This window comes from Spea bombifrons, chromosome 2, assembly GCF_027358695.1.
Source record: "Spea bombifrons isolate aSpeBom1 chromosome 2, aSpeBom1.2.pri, whole genome shotgun sequence".
Lineage (NCBI taxonomy): Eukaryota > Metazoa > Chordata > Amphibia > Anura > Pelobatidae > Spea > Spea bombifrons.
Window position 1 is genome coordinate 56419121 of NC_071088.1, and position 13639 is coordinate 56432759.

General features: G+C 40.7%; 1 protein-coding gene and 1 long non-coding RNA gene across 7 annotated transcripts in view; one reads left to right on the top strand and one right to left on the bottom strand.

Annotated features, from left to right (window-relative positions):
• Positions 1-1003: 1003 nt before the first annotated feature.
• Positions 1004-10559, top strand: LOC128472471 (uncharacterized). Its single transcript, XR_008346175.1, has 3 exons — positions 1004-1053; positions 10212-10315; positions 10400-10559. It is a non-coding gene; the product is annotated as an uncharacterized LOC128472471 (long non-coding RNA).
• A 2540-nt stretch (positions 10560-13099) lies between these two features.
• Positions 13100-13639, bottom strand: part of NFYA (nuclear transcription factor Y subunit alpha) — a 16101-nt gene continuing 15561 nt past the window's right edge. For all 6 annotated transcript variants that reach the window (XM_053454320.1, XM_053454319.1, XM_053454317.1 and 3 more), the window contains one exon: positions 13100-13639. This exon is cut by the window's right edge and continues 234 nt beyond it. The gene's annotated coding sequence lies outside the window, so the exon portion shown is untranslated.

Genomic DNA, 13639 nt, shown 5'->3' on the forward strand with positions numbered 1-13639 from the left:
CTTTCTTCCCCTTCTCCCTTTCTCTCTCTTTTTTTTTTTGTTGTCCCTCGCCTTTCCTCCCTGATTTCCCTCTTCCTCCCTCCCTTTGTGAGTCTCCCCTTTAGTGATGTCAACATTACTTTTTGTATGCCTTTGTTCCGTGTTACCTATGTTGATGATTGCTGGTGTTTCTGCTACTTGCACATCGTTATCATACGAACTAAAAGAAAAAAATGATGTCTGGGCGCCGCTTTACTCGGACCTATATGGTCTTCTTTTGCATATTCTGTTGTATGCTGTGCCTGGATGTCAATAAAAAAACTTTTCAATCGAAAAAAATCCCAGACTGCCTTGAAGTTATTTCTCTTTTAATCAATTGTAATTCTTGTTATCATTTGTACATATGCACTAATATATTTAAATTTGTGTGCAGAGGTTACACCCAGCTTGGAAGTTATTCAAGCAGAACCAGGAGAAACAGCAGAGATGCACTGCTCATATTCTCAAAAACAAAGATGGTCCAAAATCTGGTGCAAGCAGATTGGAGTGAAATGTGAGTGGGTGGCTCATTCCGATGGGAATACAAATCGAGACTATGAAAAGAGACCTGTGCTTTTCGAAAACCAGAATGCTTGGACAATGATTATGAAGTTGACACACCTGGAGCTTTGGGACAGTGGGCTCTACCAATGCCAGGAGTCAGGAGGAGAGACCGTCCTCCATAAAGTCCTCCTTATTGTAACGCAAGAGAAGACCAAGAAAAATGGTAAGTTCAAAAAGATTATCATTGGTCTTCAAGCCATATCAGCGTCAGTATTAAAACTTTTCTTTCTGACAGAGTGGAAACAACATAGTTACATAACCATAACTACACATCAGGCTACAAAATTACTAACTCATCTGCATTTACTATATCAAGGTAAATAAACCTCAAATAACTACAGAATTTTTTTGGCTCTGTAATATTTGTAATAGTTTTTTTTATTCTACAGATGGTAATCATAATCACACAAACAAGACTGAAATCACTCAACCAATTTATATTGGTCCAGGGCAAGGTACAGCGCTACCAAGGTGAGAACATCCCCAGGCTAAAATAAGAGTTTATTTTCAAATATTTAACTATTGATACAGTGTAGAATAATAAAACAGTTTGAGGACAGATAAAAACTACTCAGGAACTGCCTTACAACAGCCTGGTCTCCCCTCTGAGCTGTCTGGTTCAATGTAATTCAGAGCTTAGTCAGTCATTGGTAACATAGGTCTTTTTTCAACCTTACAAACTAAGTCCATCAAGTTCAACCCTTCTACCTAACCTTCCTATTCTTGATCCAAAAGAAGGCAAACAAAACCCTAATTAAGCTACTTCGAATTCTGCCATCAGGGGGAAAAATTCCTTCTTGACTCCAAGAGGTAATCTGATTTCTCCTTGGATCAAGAAGCTCTTAAATATTAATGTTATTCTATTTATATCCCTGTATGTCATGCCTTTCTAAGAAAATATCGAGGCCCCTTTTGAAGGTATCTAATGTATTGGATAACACCACCTCCCTTGGAAGTGAATTCCATACCTTTATTGTCCTCACTGTAAAGAATCCCTTCCTTTGTCGTCTATGAAACCTGCGCTCTTCCAGTCTCAGAGAGTGACCTCTTGTTCTTTGTATATTTCTGTTAATGAACAGGTCACCGAAGAGCTCTTTATATCGGCCCTGCATATATTTATATCATGTTGTCATATCCCCTCTGAGACATCGTTTTTCTAGCGTATATAATTTTAACTTTTTTACATAACTAGTATCACCCAAGCCCCTTATTAATTTCGTAGCCCTCCTTTGCACTTTTTCTAATTCCATAATGTCCTTTTTGAGGACTGGTGCCCAGAATTGTACCGCATATTCAAGGTGAGGTCTTACCAATGATCTGTAAAGAGGCAAGATGATATCCTCCTCCCTTGAATCAATACCTCTTTTTATGCATGCCAAAACCTTATTGGCCCTCGCAGCTGCTTGCTGGCATAGCGCACTAGTTGTCAAGTCTGTTGTCAACCGTTATTCCTAAATCCTTCTCACTGGTAGTTTCCCCCAAGGATATTCCATTTAAAGAATAGGTTGCATTTTTATTATTTTTACCATAATGCATAACTTTGCATTTCTCTATATTGAACCTCATCTGCCATTTGCACGCCCAGTCCCCAACTCTGTCTAAATCTTCCTGCAAAGAACAAACATCAAGATTAGTCTGAATTACCCGGCCTAATTTTGTGTCATCAGCAAAAACTATGATACGGCTCTCAATGCAGCTTGGGAGATAATAAATAAATTAAAAAGAAGAGGACCGAGGACAGACCCCTGAGGCACTCCACTTAATACCTGTGTACAGGCTGAGAAACATCCATTCACAACAACCCTCTGCATTCTATCTTTTAGCCAATTTCTGATCCACATACAGACATTTGCCCCTAAGCCTGTTTCTGTTAATTTATGGAATAGCCTTTTATGCGGAACCGTATCAAATGCCTTAGCAAAGTCCAGATAAATCACATCTACAGCCACCCCCAGGTCTATATTTTTACTAACTTCTTCATAGAAAGCTAATAGGTTGGTTTGACAAGACCGGTCTTTCACAAATCCATGTTGACTTTTACTGATTGGATTATGGATCAAGATATGATCTTGAATGTATACCTTTAGCAACCCTTCAAATAATTTCCCCACTACCGATGTTAAGCTTACTGGCCTGTAATTGCCCGGTTGAGATTTTGATCCCTTTTTAAATATGGGCACAACATCTGCCTTGCGCCAATCTAATGGAAGTATGCCCGAGCCGAAAGAATCCCTAAAGATTAGTAATAATGGTTGGGCCAGAGTTAGGCTTAACTACTTCAGTACCCTTGGGTGTATACCATCCGGTCCAGGGGCCTTGTCTACCTTAACATTATTTAATTGCTTGAGCACTTTTTCTTGTGTCAGCCAATCCCATGTTTGCTGCAACGGTTCCTTAAAATTAGCCAGCAGGAGCTGTCTTGGATGCAGTAAAACTAGACACCCCAAGGTATTTGAAATGCTGGTATGAATGAGGTTCTGCCACCAGCCTTTGCCAAAAGTTTGTGGTAATGATTTTTGTTCAGGTGTGAATTTACAGCTCCTGAAATGTCACAGTCAAACACCCTAATATGTGCTCCGCAACATATTTTGATTACAGTGATACCACCCATGCATAGGATTGTCTGGGGGCTAAAAGGTCACATTTGGGAAGTGCGCTTTTTCTTTTTTCCATTTTGGTCAGTCTATGCCTATTATACCTGGCCACTCCAATTTACCCCATCAAACCATTGATTAAAAAAAAAATTAAACAAATAAATGGACACCCCTTAGATATTTGAAATGCTTTTATTTTAACTCTTTTCATGTCAAGATTTTTCGGAAGACACAGTATTAGTTTTAGCATTCGCTCATAATAATAAACTATTTTTTTTAATTTTTTTTTTATTGTTTTTGGGAACTTTGGCAACTTGGGTTTTTAAGGACGCGCAAAATCTCTCGCAGTGGCAGTTGTGACCACTGGCCGGAGCGGTCACAGCTTTTCCTGGGTTGGGTGGTTGTCAGAACCCACGGCGGGGTTCACGCCGGCATTACTTACCCTCTCCGGGTAGACGGTCCCTCGCCACGGCTGTCCTGTCCTCCTCAGCCGGCTGCGTGGTTTGTTCTAAGCATGCGCGCGAGCGCCCTCACAAAACTTTGTGTTCCCCGTCGCAGCCGAGTGATGGCACGTCTATGGGCGTGGCGATCACTAGCGGGAAGTTTAAAAACTGAGCACTGAGACTCATTCAGTGCTCAGTTATTGTGCCTTGTACTTCTAGTATCCTGTATTTTCCTTACTGCCATTCTCGTGTACCAGACCCCGGCTATTCCTGACGTGCCTTCTCGTGTACCAGACCCCGGCTATTCCTGACGTGCCTATATTGGTGGTGTGCTCCAGTTGTCACCTGCATACCGGGTTTCCACCTATATTTTCTGTCACCGTTCCTGTCGTCTCACATAATAACTGAGCCCGTTATGGAACCCGCAAGCTCATCAGAAGCCATCACGGCTCTGATTCAACAGATGGCGGTGATGAACCAATCTATGCAAGAAATGCATGCTAACCAGAATCAATTGAGGCAACAAGTTCACCACCTTCAAATGCAACAGAACGCACCATCAAACCAAGCGGCTGCGGCCCCTGAACCTGCTATTGAAGGGGCCTCTGCTCTGGAACCTCAAGTTCCTCTTCCTAAGAGGTTCTCTGGAGAGCGTAAGAAGTATCGTTCATTCATCACCGCCTGCCAGATTTTATTTAATCTCAAAACACGGACTTATTCCTCAGACTATGTCAAGGTCCACACGGTAATTTCTCTGCTGACGAACCTCAACTATGGGCACATCATTTGTTACATAGTCACAGCCCTCTTTTGGATTCCTGGTCCTCATTTCGGCAGGCACTCGACGCGCTCTATGAGGACCCATACCGTATTTCTTCAGCTGCCTCCACCCTACGCACCCTTAAGCAAGGCCGTAGGCCCGTAGAAGAATACATTACTGAGTTCCGTCTCATTGCTCTAGAATCGACTTGGAACAACGCCGCGCTTCATGACCAATTTCGCTGGGGACTCTCTGACGCCATCAAGAATGAATTGGCTCGTACCAACATTCCCCCTGTTTTGGAAGACTTCATCAGATTAGTCACCCAAATTGATCGACGTCTGAGAGAGAGGAGACAGGAACGTCTTGTTTCCCCCCTCAGCCTGGACTCATGCTCAACCCTCGGTTCCTGTGCCGCCAGTACAGTCAACGGAAGAACCTATGCAAATGGGTATCGTTCGTGGACCCCTGTCACCTGCTGAAAAGGAGCGGCGCAGAACATTGGAACTCTGCATGTACTGTGGCCGTGTAGGCCATCAGTTCAAAGACTGTCGTACCCGTGCCCGGTATTCTAAGGGTAAGGAGACTGTTGGTCATTTATACACTTATACTGAGAAATCACCTTGTTCTTCATCTCATCTCTCGCTTTCTGTATCATTACAGTGGAATAAGAGCTCTATACCCCTACAGGCTATGGTGGACTCCGGAGCCAGTGGCAATTTTATGGATTCTGACCTCGTCATGTCACTACTCATCTCTACTCATTCCAAGAAACATCAGATTGCTATACAGCTGGTAGACGGCAGTCCTTTCAAATCTGGTCCTATCCGCACAGAGATTAGTACCCTCACAATCAGAATAGGAACCAGCCGTGTTGAAAGCCTACGATTCAACGTAGTTCGCTCTCCTATATCCCCTATAATACTCGGACTCCCCTGGTTGAGGACCCACAATCCCTCCATCAACTGGGAGACCGGTGTTTTTAAATTTTCTTCAGCTCACTGTACTCAGACCTGTCTAAAGACTGTTTTACTTGGTCTCGCTCAAGACACTTCCGTTGCTGAAAATATTCCGATACCTTACAGGAGGTTCAAAGACGTATTTGAAAAGAAAAGCGCAGATAAACTTCCTCCTTCTCGTCCATATGATTGTCCTATTGACTTACTCCCTGGTTCTGCTATTCCTTTCGGTAGGCTATACCCCCTGACCGAACCTGAGTTGGCTACACTTAAAGAGTACATTGATGAAAACCTCTCTAAAGGGTTCATCCACCCTTCTACGTCTCCAGCAGGGGCCGGAATATTTTTTTTTGTCAACAAGAAGGATGGGGGTCTTCGCCCCTGTGTTGATTATGGCGAACTGAATAATGTGACTATTAAGAACAGATATCCCCTACCACTCATATCTGAGTTACTGGAATATGTACGTTCGGCCACCATATTCACTAAGATTGATTTACGTGGTGTTATAACTTGGTAAGAATAAGGAAAGGGGATGAATCCTTGGAGGCTCATCGCGACCATGTGTGCCAAGTTTTATCCAGACTACGTTCCAATGGATTGTATGCTAAATTGGAGAAATGTGTTTTTGAAGTTCAAACTGTCGAGTTCCTGGGATACATACTCTCTCCTACCAGTATACAGATGGACCCCTGTAAAATCTCCACTATCCTCCTTTGGCCTCCACCCACTGATCGTAAGGGGGTACAAAGATTCGTGGGGTTCGCTAATTACTATAGAAAATGTATTTACGTCCTATCTCTCTATATCCTATACCACTCTGACATATAGGGGGTTAAAAGGTATATAATGGACAGAGTGGCATATAGGGGGGTATAAGGCATTTCTGGAGGAAGAGTGACATATAGGGGGTTAAAAGGCATTTCTGGGGGCAGAGTGGAAAGCCTGGGGGCAGATGTGCATAACTAAGGGGGCAGGTTGGCAAATACAAATAAAATGAAAATTAAAGGATTTTTTTTTTTCCAATCATAGCTTTTATTAAATATGAAAAAATTGTTTACATGAATTACCATATTTGCTCAATTATAAGACGAGGCTTTTTCCAGAGCAAATGCTCTGAAAAAGACCCCTCGTCTTATAATCGGGGTCGTCTTATAATCAGACCTCAACTAGGTCTGACTATGAGACTAAGATCCAGATCCCCCGCAGTGATGCAGGGGACCTAGATCCTCCTGCCCCCCCCCCCACTTACCGGTACTTCTGAGTCCCCGGTGTGTAGTACACAACCTCCGCTGCAGCCGGTAGGAGGTGCGGTTAGCAGCGGGGGTTGTCTGCGTCCATCGAGCAGACCTTCCCCGGCTGTCAGAGATCAGAGTTCCCTGTTCTACACGCTGCCCGCACTACGCACCGGGGACTGAAAAGCTCCGGTAAGTTTGGAGGGGGGAGGGAGTTTTAAATGGGGGGGGCATAAGGCATTTCTGTAGGCAGAGTGCTCTGTGAAATGCCTTTTAACGCCCTTAATGCCACTCTGCCTCCAGAAATGCCTTTTAACCCTCTATACGCCACTCTGCCTCCTGAAATGCCTTCTAGCTCCCTATATGCCACTCTGCCCCATAATATGCCCTTTAACCCCCTAAATGCCAGAGTGGCATATAGGGGTATAAGGCAATTCTGGAGGCAGAGTGGCACATAGGGGATCAAAATGCATATCATGGGGCACGGTGGCATTTAGAGGGTTAAAAGGCATATCATGGGGCACAGTGGCATATAGGGGGTATAAGGCATTTCTGGGGCTGAGTGGCAAGCCAGGGGGCAGATGTGCATAACTGGGGAGGCAGGTTGAAAAAAAAAAAAAGGAAATAAAAACAAAATATTTTTCTCAATCATAAATTTTATTAAAAAAAAAAAATTGTTCACATAGTTTACATGAATTAACATTTACTGGTAAAACTTTTTTCCTATAGGGTTGTCTTATATTAACCCCTTAATGACAAAGCCCGTACATGTACGGGCTCAAATTGCCTTGTTTTCAATGGGTTTAGGGACCGCCCATTGTCCTTAAGGGGTTAAGGCTCTTTCTTTTTTTTATAAACTAATAATCAGATTTTGGGGGGTCGTCTTATAATTGAGCAAATACGGTAATAAAGAAATAAAAGTTTCTTACAAGAATATCGTGAAGAATAATGTGATCACTGTTTTGTTCCACTGAATAAAATGGCACTTTTTCATCTAAAAAGTTAATGTCAACAAAGCTCCGGGGCCTGACGGTATTCACTGTAGATAGATGTAGATAAATGCAAAGTTATGCACTTTGGGGTAAGGAATGCACAAGCAACTTACACCGTAAACAGCAGTGAATTAGGGATAACAACAAATGAGAAGGATTTGGGAATTGTTATAGACAACAAACTAGACAACAATGTGCAATATGAGTCAGCAGTGGCTAAGGCCAGTAAGGTATTGTCATGTATCAAAAAGGGGCATCAATTTGGGATAAAAATAGTCTTTACAGATGTTTAAACATTATATTCAGGGATATAATTTTTAAATTATGGAGAAACAGCTTCTTGATCCAAGAAGAATCTGACTGACATTCTAGGGTCAAGAAGGAATTTTTCCTAGTTGTTGCAAAATTGGAAGGAGCTACAAACTGGATTTTTTTGTCGTCTTTTGGATCAACAGCAATTAACAGATGAGGGAAAGGCTGAACTTGATGGACGCATGTCTTTTTTCAGCCTATGTGTGTGTGTGTGTATATATATATATATATATATATATATATATATATATATATTCAGTCATGAGCTAATAGTAAAATAAAAAAAGGGCATAGAGTGTATAAAACTGGTATAAAACCAGTGATTAACTGATTATTTTAGAGCAATGACTGTTTACCTACAGACTTATCTTTCCAGGGCCCGTATGTAAGACAAAGGGAAAGCTCATAACTGTTACTACTCTGGCTTGCTTAAAGTGGAATGACCTGGAACAGGAAGTTAAAAGAAAAATCCTACAATATCAAGGTTTACCACTAGGTGGTAGTGTATGACCTCAGATATCAGAACACAGTTTATTCACATGTACTGTTTGTTTACTGGTCTGATTTTTGTATACCTTTACTGGCATTATTGTTCCTTCCATAAATGGCACATGAGTGAGCATAAGAAAATAATGAAAATAACTGATAATACACAAATGAGCATGTAAACATACACAATATGGAATAGACAGAGAAGCTGCTTTTTGGACTGCAACTTGTTCACCTATATGCATACCTGGGAACTTGTGGGTTCCGAATACCCGGATGCCTACCCTTGCGGGATGTAGCCAGGTCTACCTACTGATGTCAGTGGGCGGTCCTGCTGACATCCTGGGAAACATCCCCATTTTAAGGGGGAAAGGACAGGGAGCGGGGTCTGTCGAGCAGGAGAAGCAGGGCTTCTCCCGGAATTCACTGGGCCAAACGCAGAGAGTTTCCAGGTATGCCTATATGTTCCTCCAAAATTACTGTGCTGTTTACTTCTTCATTAAAATATCACACCACTGACCCCCATGTCTGCAAATTAGGGAGTTTATTGTAACAAAATTAGATAGTACCATGTTTTTATTAACCCACATCACTGTATACAGCATTGAACTTTATGAAAAATATTTTTCTTCATATTCTCTACCACAATATGGCCTTTTGTGTCTGTTAAATTATGCATAGGTTTATGTGTAAACATAATTATTTATATTGAATTCTGCTCACTCTATAATGTGCAACTATGATATAACAAGTACTACATCACATTTTTTATCAATCTGTGCTTACAGGTACAAAAGTTTAGGAGGACCCTGCGGAACCAAACTTAAATGTATAACATATATATATATATATATATATATATATATATATATATATATATATATATATATAATGTACTGTGCAAGGGTTTGTAAAAGTTAGGAGACAGAACACAACATTTTAAAAGCTTGTGTGACTTTTTTTCCAGAAATGGAAGCACTCATAAGTTATCAGCTTGGAAATGTTTCAGCCATTTTAAAGGCTATCACTATATAAGTGAGACAGACTTTAAATCAAAATTCTGTTTGGAAATGAAAGAATGATGACAAACTAAACATTAATTGGCTCCTCTGAGACTGATGACATTCCAGGTATTGTCTCGAAAAGCTGGCCCTGTACAACCAGTAAGTCATAGGTAAAATTTGCACTGTAAAGGCTGCCAGCTCTGGTTCAATGTTATAGTGCTTAGTAAGCACAAGTTACTGTTTAAGTGTTTGATGCTGAATGGAAGTTTCGATATTCTTCCTCTGCAGTGCTTAAGCAGACACTGTAGGAATCTTCTGTTAGTAGACAGTTGTAGATAATAATGACCCCTCTATAGCTGCACTCAATTTGTGATCAGGAAAGTAGGGTTGTAGAGCCCTGCATTCTGATCTCTGATCTGCAGCTTCACAGAGTGAGACGATAAGAAAGACAAGTTTTTCAAAGGTAGTCCGATTGAAAAATGTTTTTAGAAATAAACACATATTTAACCTGGAGGTTGATACATAGCTAATCTATTCATAGCTACTTGATTGGTGGCAAACCCGGCATCCTGTCATATTATAATCATGGTAAAAAAATGTGTTTCCTGTCATTATTTCCCCACATAAGCAAGACAAAGAAGCTCTTGTATGTGACATAAAAATGGCAAAACCATGACATTTGTACTAATCCTGTATGTGTAAAATATTTTTATAATATAGGTACACAAGTGCAACAACATGCAGTACTATTAGGCCGAAACATGGTAATATGTGCAGCTTCTGTTTCCTCTGTGACAAAATAGTAAACAGGTCTGCTTAGAAAATACAATTTATATTCCAGGACAATACAGAGGCAAGGTGGAGTCTGGGACGTTCTGCGCTGGCTTGTTCTTTTGATCATGGTTTTGTGTCTTCTTTTTTTCTGTTACAACGAAAGACTTTTAGGTGAGTATATGGATACCCATGACAAGGGTCCTAGCTGACACCAATAACTTTTACATTTTTTTTTTTTTTTTTTTTTGGGAACAGCACTCTGTGGAACTATGATCTACCAAGCCATGTGTTACCAAGTGCCAGAAGCAAGGGGGTAGAAGAAAAAAAGCGTGCATCAGATCCACTGTCATTTTTAATTATGTTAAAAAATGTTAATTACCACTGACTATTAAAAACATATGTATATCATTAAATCATTTGCAAGCCATTACTAAATTACAGATATGCATTCTGCGTAATATTTTTTTAGCACCAAAACTCAAAATCAGTTAGGATAAGCTGATGGTTTAGAAATCTTAAGACAAGATGAGATCAGAACTCTTCTATATTTAAAGGATGGGCTTGACATTCACATATATTAATATTAAACCAGCTATTCTTCTAGCAATAACATACCATGACATGCTAAAAACAGATTCCAGCGCCACTGAATTTGATGGCGCTATTTAAAACAAATAATACATTCTACATACATGAGACAGACTCCTCCTTCCCAGGTAGGCAGAATTCTTGGTAAGTAGAATCTGTTTCCCTGCCAACCTTGGTGGCACATACGTGAGGTGTAACAAAGCATGAAAGAGTGGGAAACTGAGAAATCAGTGGCAGCTGCTGCTGACAACACCTTATGACCAAAGAAAAGATTAAGAGACACACTCCAAAATTCTGTTCTTCAAAGATAGATGGATAGGCACCTCTTGAGATCTAAGGTATGCAGTGACCTTTCCTCCTGATTACTGGGATTAGGAAAAAAGGTGGGGAGCATGATATCCTGTTGCCTGTGAAACGTTGAATTTACCTTGAAAATTCTGGGAGGTAAGGAAAGCACGACCTTTTCAGGAAAAGGAAAAAAAAACCCCCAAAAAACGCAAAAAGACAGAGCCTGTAATTCTTCCGCCCTTCTGGCAGATGCAATCGCCATAAGGAAGGCTTCTCAAATCACAAGGGAAGAGGAGTCAAATGTAAGGGTTCAAAGGGAGCATGTGTTAACTGAAGAAGCACTAGGTTTATGTCTCATGGCATAACCTTTAGAGCCCAACATGGCCGAAGCTTGTCTAAAGCGATACACAATCTGCAGAAAGGTCTCAGAGAAGCCAGGTCTGAGTCTCGAAAGTACCGGGCATTTTGTGTCTGCTCTGGAGGCCATGAGGTTATCAACAGCATTCCTCACCTGTTGACTATGAATTGGAAACTGTTGCTGTTTAGGGACCATTCCCCTAGCATTAACTGATGACAGCTCAGGAAATCTGCCTGAATGTTCACAACTCCCCTGATATGAACGGCTGAAAGTAGGGCTGCAACTAATGATTATTTTCATAATCGATTAGTTGGCAGATGATTTTTTCTATTAATCGGATAAAAAAATGTAAATTTTTAATTTATTTAAAATAACTTGATGTTAAAAACAAACAGCAGAATAAAAAAAAACCACAATACTTTTATAAATAAATACAGGGTTAATCTTCACTGCCCCCAGGATTTAGATTCCCCTTAGATTGCCCCCATTACCTCTAACTGCACCTTAAGTTAACTTTATTAAATTAAATTAACCCTCAGGCCTCAGCCTTAAATTAGCCCTAAACACCCTATTAACCATAACTGCCCCTAAATTAACCCTAACAACCCCATCAACCATAACTGCCCCTAAATTAATCCTACACACCCCATTAACTATAACTGCCCCTAAATTAACCCCCACCTCCCCTAACTTTCAGTAGCCCAAATATTAATTTTATACTCACAGATGAGTTGCTGAGCCATGTGGACGCTATAGGAAATGGGCGGGACCAATCGGCAGTGTGACTGCAGGGTGGGGCTGTGAGAAAAAGGGGCGGGACCAATCGGCAGTGACTGCAGGGAGGGACTGTAAGTAGTAACTGCTGTGAGTCACACTGAATGAAACTGATTATAAAACGAGGGGTATTTTTCAGAACATTTGCTCGGAAACCCTTATTTTATAATCGATAAAAATTGATTCAACTAATCGATAACCAAATTCATTGGCAACCATTCTCATTATCTATTTCATCGATCAGTTGTTGCAGCCCTAGCTGAAAGGGAGACCCGGTGTCTCTCTGCCCACTGACACACGTAGAGAGACTTGTAGAAGTGTTTGACTCCTGGTTCCTCATTGACGATTTATGTAGGCCACTACAGCCATGTTGTCTGACTGAATCTGCACTGCCTGCGCGGCGAGGAGATCTTGCCAGGAAATCAAGGCTCTTTCCACGCCTTAAAGTTCCAGTATGTTCGCAGGAACACCTGACCGGAGAGGTCTCATGTTGGTCCACGGAATGGCAAATCTGGAGGCTTTCATCTGTCCAAATGGAGCTTTCGGTGATATCCTCACCCTGATTGGAGGATGTCACTGGAACGGCCAACATTTTTGCAGATGATATCGGTGAGGGATGAGTGAGCATATAAACCTCGTTGCCTATGCTTGACCACGGCAGTGAAGCCACAGCCAATTCGGAGCTGAAATGAATCATCACCGTGCCAACAATGCCCTTTAAAGTTTATTAACTTAACTAAGAGTGCTTTATAGGAAATGTTGAATGTTTGTTATTATTTAAAAAATGGCAATCGTTACCCTCTCAGAGCAAAACATTTTTATGGTTAGGTTTAGAGCTCATCCTGTGAACAGAAAAAAAAATAATAAAATCAAATATTTTATATTTTTTTATTAGCTGGGTGAGGTACACAGTACAAATACAGCTAATAGAAAACAAAATGAAAAAATTGCATATAAAATAAAAAAAAAGTATGTACAAAGTTTCCAGAAGTAACAAATCCACATTATTGATATCTGCCATAATCCTCCACATGTAGAAACATGAAACACATAGAAACATGCAGTTTAACACCACATTTTCACAAGTATATTAAACTGGCTTGTTAAAAATAATCTCTGCATGAAGCACTGTGGTCATTACATATAACGTCAATACATCTTCCAAGACGGTATCAGGAAACCATTATCTCCAATATTTCATATTTACCCAAGATTCCCTCCCATTGTCCATTTATAAAGGCCCATATGAAAATGTAATTAACCCCCTTTAACCAAGAAGATGCCAATAAAACTAAGCAAACGTTAAACAAAACAAGATTCAGGTTTGATAAAAAGGAGAGAGGATATTGCATATAAACTATTTAAATACATCAAAAGTTTCAGCACATTGTCTAGCTGAAACTTCTGGGCTACTCCCCATAAAACATTTAATGGCAGCACTTCAAACAATTAAAAAAGCTTCCCTCCCACGTCTTCTTGCATGCTAT